The sequence below is a fragment of the Lagenorhynchus albirostris genome, chromosome 18, assembly GCF_949774975.1.
Source record: "Lagenorhynchus albirostris chromosome 18, mLagAlb1.1, whole genome shotgun sequence".
Taxonomy (NCBI): Eukaryota; Metazoa; Chordata; class Mammalia; order Artiodactyla; family Delphinidae; genus Lagenorhynchus; species Lagenorhynchus albirostris.
This window is the reverse complement of record NC_083112.1, coordinates 71,750,687-71,757,567: the sequence shown is the minus strand read 5'-3', so window position 1 is coordinate 71,757,567 and position 6,881 is coordinate 71,750,687. Positions and strand designations below refer to the sequence as shown.

Here is a 6,881-nt window from a genome sequence, read left to right as displayed (position 1 = left end):
TCAATAAAAACCTTCAAAAATTTTATGTTTAACTAACAGCAATTAAAAGAGATTAATTTGTTTTCTGCTTCTGTAGAATTCATTCAGAGCATAGTTCAGGATGCTATCTTCCTCTAAGAATTGTGTTTTTGTGTTACTAATTCCTTTAGAGAGTTCACTAACTTTAGACAAATGCTGTATACTGTGTAAACGGCCTTTTATGTCTCAAAACTGTCTATTTTCTGAACACACTGAAAAGGCTACTTCCCCTTCTCATGTATCATGGTAAAGTCTGTAAGACAACAGTAACGAGGTCAAAAGGACCTTAAAGCAGCAGGATACTTCAATTAATAAGACAAGATAAATATTTGAGCAGCTTTAAAGGTTCACTTCTCATAAAGATTTAGATAACCATCATATGTTATATAATGACTTCATTTTCATAATCATCTGAAATTCCCTTCAAATTAAATATATATATTACATGTAGATATTTTTTTATTTGACATATCCTCCCAATGAAACAATTACTTCGGTGAATTTAATGGCCCTTCTCCTAAGTGATAGAGCTGTACAATGTTCACCATCCTGCTATTAAAATATTCTAATTAAATCAGTCACCCTGGTCCCATCTGTTATATACGGATCTCATGTGGAGAAGCTGCTGGAATCTCTCCAGGGCAGTGAATGTACTTCGTTCCTTTCATGGCTCATTGGATGTCACGTGCACGAGGACCTTGTTCTTGGTTTGAAGTTATAACTAAGACTCCGGGTAGACAATAAACCGCAGTGAATGCTATGAAGATTAAATCAGCTCTTTTTTCGTACTCTCAGAATGCTTGCAAAGTAAAAACAGTTGTGGCCCATGACAATATTTAGCAATCTACTCTTAATCGTGTTCTAGGCATGTGCAGAAACGCTGGACATTCTCCCCAGTCCTAAGCATGAGGTGATGGTCCCAGGAACCCATGTCTGTAGGAACATTGGAGACCTGGGGAGTCCACCCCAAGGCTGGACCTGACCAGGATACCAAAGTCAAAGTCAGGGCTGAAGCTTGATTTGTAGGTGCAGACCTCTGTTCTCCCAAAGATCATGGCACATTCGATAACCATTTTCCAACAAACGTACTGGTTTTCAAATTTTACTTTCTTGAGCATGAACAATGGTTTGATGGGGGTTGGGAGGTGGGGTTTAATTCATACAACTTCACGTGTATAACCTTCTTGTTAAAAGATGATAATAACTAAGGCCTTGATATGTTAATCAGGGGAAATTTGTTGACAACATGTAAGATTTCGTAAATGATAGACGAGAAAACTGCGTTGTTCTCTGCATTTGTCACTGCTGTTTTTCAGCTCTAACTATTTGATTCATGAGTTGTCAGATGACTTTCACAAGGAAAAAAACCTTAGTTTTAATGCCATGTTTTAATAATTAAGTGGGTTAGTCTAGCTGAAACTACTGTTCCCTGAAATGCACAGATACACACTATTAATTGTGACGATGCTTCATTATAGAGATGGCAAATCTGTTTATATCTCAGATCCTTTTTGGCATTAAGAAGGCCATGAAGTGTAAACAAATAAATACATGCGTTATTTATTCAAGCAGCTAACTGTACAGCTTATCTATACACATATACATACACACACACAAATGGGCATGTACTTTTTTCTCCCTTTTCCTATTCCTTCTTCAATATTTCAAATAGTAAATATTTTCAAATGTGATTTATATGAAAGTTATTCATGCATATAAAGAATTAAGTAGTTCCACCAGCTCTAGAAATAAAATGCAGCCCTTTTAACAGGAAACCACTTAGCTCTTGAATCTGGTTCGTTGAGAATTCACCTCTTTTTATACAAATTGCATGTGCGTTAGTATCTATTAACCTTCTGCTATGGTTCTTTTCTACTTAGCTCTGTTTTCTCTCCTTGCCTTCTCTCACACACATGGACCTTCCTCTTCAACGTTTTCTCCTGATGAGTTTAGAGTCTACTTTGGGTCTGATCAGTACTCAGGGCTGGTGTCTCTATTACTCTACATTCTAGCCAAAACTCAGGTCAAGGTGACTTGGTCCACTCACTTTCCCACGCCCATGCAACCACCATTTCAAATGTTCCCCTGCTCCAAGCTTCTAACATCTTCTCCCCACCTTGCTTCTATTTTCCTGAGAAAATTGACGCAAGTAGGCGAGAGGCCTTTCCCCAGCTCTCAGATATGACACATCGACCCCACGTCTGCCATGCCTCCACCTCGTCTCCTGTAAAGACAGATGCGCCACCTGGGTTCCTAGTACTTCCTGCTTTCCTCCTACTGACACATCCTTCTGGCCCACACTTGGCATTTGCTGTAGCTCTTCTCCCTTCCCTGCATTTCTACTGAATCAGTATTAGCATCAAACACTTTTTCTATCATTTTCAAAAAGAAAAATCCCTCTCTTAATACATTTAGCATCCGTTCTCACATTTCTTCTGCAATTCTCTACTCCTCCCCCTTCCCTCCCCCCCAACCCCCCATTAAGGCAAATCTACACCAAGTATTGTCTGAACAGACTCACTCTCTTCAACTGAACTCTTCATGTTTTCTCTTGAAACCTCCTCCGTCAGGACTGCATTCTCACCCTGCTTGCAAGCCATTAACAAGAAGACTAATTCCTGTTCTCCATCTGACTTGAATATCAGCATTTGACATAATTGCACCCTGAAACATTTTCTTAGCTTGGATTCCAGGAAACACCTGGTGTTCTAGCCTTTTTTTTCTCAGTCTGCTTTCATGAACTTGACTCCTCTCTCTGACCTCTAAATGCTGGTAAGCCCAGGGCTGTCTTCTATTCGCACTCAAACCCCTCATGATGTCACCTCATCGCATGCTTCCCGTTTATATCTACTGTCTGAGTTCTTCCTCTGAATCCCAGAGTGTTAGATTCAACTGCCTGTTGAACGTTTCTTCCCGGATGTCTAATCTACACTTCGAGTTCACCATGTTGAAAACAACACCCTCACCCCCACCCCCACCCAAAAAAAGAGAGAAAAGAAAGGAAAGAAAAACCAACTCTGTTTCTACCACTAGTAAAAATTTTGTCGTAGGGTTACCTTGCATTCAATCTAGCAGCAGATCCTATTAGCTTTACCTCCAAATTATATTTAAATATTACATTTAAATACAGGTTCCCGGCACTCTCTTCACCTTTGCTGCTACCGCCCAGGTCAAAACCCCTTCCTTTCCTCATCTCTACCTTATCCCAAGTGCTACAAATGGATAGGTTTGCTCTGTCTTTGCCTTCTTTTCTGTTGTTCTCGGATTGATCAAGTTAAACTAACAGACAATGTCATTTCTCTACTCAAAACACAGCAGTCGTTTCCCATCTACCCCAGTAAAAGCCTGAGCCATCACTGATGCCTATCAGTTACTGAAAGATTTGACTCTTTCCTCTCTGTGTTCAACTTTGAACATGGTCTTCCTTGCACATGGCACTCAGGGAACACTGGCTGACTGTTCCCAGGACCTAGGAGGCACGTACCCTCCAGTCAGTACACAGGGCACTTAGAAAGCCATTCTAATCTAGACTCATGCCCTTTCTCTTTAGCAAGTTTCCATGAATTATCTAACTCATGGTGCTCTCATGTCTGTTCTCTCTGTTACTCTTTGTGAATTTCTAGAACTTAAATTAGAATAATTTTTATTTTAATATTTTCTCGTGTTTTCCATCTTTGTCTTTCTGCCCTACTTACTGGAGATTATTTTTTTCAACTTTATCTTCCAAAACTTCTACTGAGTTTTACTTCTGCTCTCTTGAGTTAATTTCCCCAAGATATTTAGTGTGTGTGTGTGTGTGTGTGTGTGTGTGTGTGTGTGTGTGTGTGTGTGATGTATGAATGTGTGTGTGTGTAGCTTTCAGACTGCTCTTTTTTTCTAGTATATTTTTCTTACTTCAAGCTTGCAATATATTTTCTTATATGTCTGAGGATATCCAGGGTAGTGTTTTAGTATTTTTGAAGTTTTCTACTCCCTGGTGAGTCCCTATTTCCTCTAAATTCTTTCTCCATTTCTCTCTTTCTTTTTCTTTCTTTCTCTCTTTCTTCCTTTCTCTCTCTCTCTCTTTCTTTCTTTGTTTTGTTTGTTTTCCCTTTACTTCAAACCTCTTGTTTGAGAGGCTCTGGTTGACTCCGTTGATTCTGCTCCTTGTAAGGAGGCAAAGTAAGAAGCTGTTTAGAGGTTCCAAGTGTATGTCCCCTACCATTTCTCCAAGTGGTGATTCAGCCAGGCCATTTGACGGGGGACTGACAATCAGTATCCTTAGGAGTCTTCTCTTAGAGTCATTTTCTTTTGCAAAAATAATTCCTCTGACATCCTGCATGGAGGATAAGTGTCTGGGAGTTCAGTGGAAGAAGAGATTTAGGACATCAGAAAGTTTCCTCCACAACTTTAGTTTTATTTCTCCCCTTTCGATCTCATTCTACATAATCACCCTTCTCTCTTACCTGTGGAGTGACCAGCTAATACTAGTAGTCTTGGAAATTCGAAAACCTGCTGGAAATGTTTCATTCTATTTCATTTTGGCTCTCAACCCACTGCCACTCCACTCCCCACCTCCACCCCCAACAGTATTTTGTCATCTTGGGTCTATTAAGAAAACTTTTCACTATTTGCCTTACATCTTCGAAAACGGTGTTGCTCTTTTCTCTTCTAACATTTTTTTTCCTTAATAATTCTGTTTATTTCTTTTAAAATATCTCTTCACTGTAGCTTTCGAGCAGTTTCAAGAGGGAGCAAAAAAAGAGATGTATGTATTCATCCTCTGTTCCAAATGCACTATACATCCAAGGAACATGTTATCAGAATCGGTGTCGAGATTTCTCATTAGAGTCCCTACCCGGGGCGGCTGCTCTGTGGTCTGGCTGGGCGCGATGGGCACGGGGTGGGGAGCTCACTGCGAGGATGCTGGGGAGGGAGCTCTGTGGACCACGCACCTGTCCCTCCGAGCGCGTGGATGGCGAAGCCCTTGGAGAGTTGCTGCTGAAGCTGAAACAGGCCACAAGTGACCAGGCATCCCTGAGTCAACCTCCACCTCCTTCTCCGTTGCCAGGAGGAGTGACACTGGGAGGGCAATGTCGCCCCCAGAGGGCAAGATAGGGCCCTGTGCTGTCAGTTTCCAGGGAGCAGGTGAACCGAGTGCTTCCAGCCTCCTGCCCGTCTCCTGCGCCCGCTTTTCAGGAGGGGGCCCTATCCGGAGGAGATGGGATAAAGGATAAGCACGGTGTATTTTCATGGTCCCTTGACTTCCTTTGCAGATTTTAGGAGACACGCCTTTGGGAACGGCCTCCAGGTCTTGGCGAAGTGTCTTCTCCTTCCTCTGTGGGTCAGCAGTCAGCTTTCCCTTATATTCTCAGCTATTTAATATTATTTCGGGAGAGTGGGGTGGCCCACAGCCTATTCTTCACAATGAGCTTCATGATAAGGGGCGCAAGCATCTAGAAGGAGAGATGGGCTTTAACACAGGTACCAGCTGGCGTGCAGGTGAGAACGCAGACAGAGCTGAACAACTCTTGTGGGAGGGTTACAAATCTTCGCTGCGTTATGATGACCTGGCTTCAAAAATCCAAAGAAAAGAACCAAACATGTCACATCTACTTGGGCCCGGCATTGGACTAAAGTGTTGTTCATGAGCAGAAGGAAATAGACTTCCTTACTGCGGGATTAAACACCAAAGAAGGCAGGGACCAATTCTACTGGGAAAAAATGAAAGCTTCTCAGTGCATTCCTGAGCTTTGTCTAGAAGATACTGATTGGTTCTTGACATCAGGTGACGATGCTTGTGTCATACAAGAGAACCTGAGATGGCTTTTGGCAGACTAACCCTGAAGAACCCATACACTTAGGGAGAAGACTTAAGCCCTATATAAGGTAGGGCTACATGAGTGAAGAAGCAGGAGATGTACCAAGCAAAGGAGTGTTGAAATGTGTTGATGCAGCCAAGACAGACAGACGTACACACAGTTCTTCCAGGGGAGACAGCCCTGGGGAGACACGTGGAAATCACGAATGTAGAAGCAGGGATTCTAAAGACCCCATTGGAAAAGAAATTTTCCATCTTTTTGGACCAGAACACCACTGAAAGTTTATCTAACCAGAAACTTTTGGTGCTGGGGCTATACCTATTATCCTCCTGTAGAGGATTCTGTTTGCTGTTTTGAACTTGCAGTTTATCTTCACTATGTTGACTCCACAGCAGTGTATGTGTTAGAATACCTTGTTTACCATCTTCATCCATATGGTTGTGTTTACAGACAGCGATCTACCTTGCCTGCGATTAGACTAAAGGAAACAGTGAGGCATACAAACATGAAGATCCAAAGGAAAAATGATAAAACTCTAGGAGGAAAAACATGAGTGAATGGAGACATAAAGTGTCTAACATTACACTGAATAAAGTCTTCTGCGTTTCTGTTGTAGAATCGTGGAACCTCAGTGAGCACTTCTTCTAAGTGGACATTCCATGGTATAGTACCATAAATCTTTCTTATGTTTGACTGTCGACTGAAGCTTTAAATACACTGTGCAGTATGTTAAAATGGGCTTTGGCCACATTGAGGAACTAGAGATTTTGTTTCCTCTTCCTGACCATGTGTATTATTGTTTAACCAAACTAGTTAAATTTGCTAAAACTTCATCACCCCATTTTGTAACATATACACGATGCTAAATAAAACCTGTCCTTAAAGTATTTTAGAAGGAAATATTTTTGCTCAGTGTTATTTGTAAACTCAAGCCTTGAATCTGTAATTGCAGTGATAACTTATAATTGGTAGTATTTCTTCCAGAATAAAGAATAAAAAAGGCACTTGTTCTAAAGGTGCATTCAGGAAACCACAATTTAAAATAAAAATCCTATCGGTGTT

The 6,881-nt window shown here is 41.3% G+C and overlaps 1 pseudogene; it reads left to right on the top strand.

The window, feature by feature from the left end:
* Window positions 1-4,920: 4,920 nt before the first annotated feature.
* On the top strand, window positions 4,921-6,347 carry LOC132508740 (glycoprotein-N-acetylgalactosamine 3-beta-galactosyltransferase 1-like; annotated as a pseudogene).
* The last annotated feature ends 534 nt before the right edge of the window (window positions 6,348-6,881 follow it).